Below are 1891 nucleotides of genomic sequence, written 5' to 3'. Positions count from 1 at the left end.
TCAAGTGCAGTGCCGCTAAGCGCTAACGGTTAGAAGAACTGGTTAGAACCACATGGATCGGTGGATGGCAACAGGTTCTCTGAATAGAAAAGAGGCAGATGTTAACTCTAGTTCTACTAATAATGAGGAGATTGACAGTGAGTCGGGCCAGATTCCTCATAAAGGTACAAAAAAAGGAGGGTGAAAAGAAAAATTCCCCTTCTCTATCTCTCTCTCGCTCTCAGACAGACAGATGTTCTTATTACTGTAACGTTATACATTTAATAATTTTGTTAAGAAAATACGTTGTTGAAATGAACTTGATTATGCCATCGGGCGCTTGAGTAAATACATAAATTAAATACGTGGCAGCCGTTGTGTGCAGTAAACTTTCTTTTAACAAGCCTGTTGTATCCGCCCTTTTACGAGTAGCCTATGCGTCAATTAATATTAATTTCTATACAAACCAAGACAGCGGATTCCTAAAGAAACGCAAACACCCACCCCATAAGTGTATTTAAATTAGCTATGTACAGTGACTCGAAGAGTCAAAACCGCTTGGAGCTCCAGTGGAATTTTTTATTTCATGACAAGAATTCAAACACGGTTTGAGCACGGTTCCAATTTCTTGGGCAGTAAAAGCTCACGCTAAGAACCAACCCAGATTTTGTTTAAATCTACACACTTCATATTATGGCTACTGAAAATGTAAGGTTAATTTATCAAATGCTATTTTGAAGTATTAAAAAACTTTTTTTTTTTTTAGACATATTGGTGCTTTTACGATAGCCAGGGGTGAAAGTAGTTTTCATTTCTTGGTGGTACTATGATATAGAGTTATAATGCGCGCATAGCGTGCGCCAGAAATTTCACTTAGCCTAATTATTTATTATTTATTTATTTGTTTATTTACTGTATTATAGTCTACTTATCAAGCATTCACTAGGACTTCTTATCACTCTAGTATCACCCTTTAACCCACCTGCAGGCTTGGAATTTCACCATTCTGGGGGCAAGGCCACTTGGCCTTCAGTTGGGCATATTTGGTGGGGGGCACAAAGGCCACATGTCAGGGCACCAAGGCCAAAGTTAACTATACAGTAGTAGGCTATAAAAATGATCAAAGTTGTATTTAGCCTATTCACTGCAGTAGACCTGCATCACTGTATGAAACATTACAAAAACATGAAACATGACATATTACAACTGTAAATCATCTGATCATGTAATATTTACAGATATCTAGGCTATATATAACATTTATTTTATATTTGGCCTGTTATGAAATCATGTATTGAACAATTTAAGCACAGCTCAGCTTTAAGAGATTCAAATAGCCTAGATGCATGCATTTTGTGATCAAATGCTTTCACAAACTCTTAGTCAGCTGTCCTATGATTTACCAAAATCTAGGCGATATTTGTAACATTTATTTTGTATTTGGCCCGTTATGAAATCATGTGGAACAATTTAAACACATTGTAAAACGCAAAGCCCAAATTTGGAGACATCCATGCATGTCGAAATTTACTGCAAATTCAAAACTAGATTACTCTGGAACGGCTAACTGTACAGGGGACTGCTTTACACTTTTGTGTTCGGTAAGGTCTGCTGTTTATTCCGATATATGGTTTGTTATGTGTTAAAAGAAGGGTTCGTGAAGTATTCCACCGAGATGAATGGGTAGGGAGATCATGGGACGCAAAACCTTCAGTAGAATGTATGATTAAAATTGAATTATTATTTAGGCCTACTTTTCTCGCGAACCGTTCAACACAGCAATTATCGGCTAACATCGTTTAAAAGCTGAGAAAAGGCTCTTTCATGTGATACTTGTGATGTGTCTGTGTGATGTATAGGCTACTTCGCGAGTAGTTCAACTGAGAAGAATGAGGTGAATTTTTGACGCACT

Source organism: Alosa pseudoharengus, unplaced genomic scaffold (genome assembly GCF_046254945.1).
Source record: "Alosa pseudoharengus isolate Yale_2024_CS ecotype anadromous, Long Island Sound unplaced genomic scaffold, YU_APseudo_1.1 YU_APseudo_1.1_scf_6, whole genome shotgun sequence".
Taxonomy (NCBI): domain Eukaryota; kingdom Metazoa; phylum Chordata; class Actinopteri; order Clupeiformes; family Clupeidae; genus Alosa; species Alosa pseudoharengus.
Note: the sequence above shows the minus strand (reverse complement) of the source record.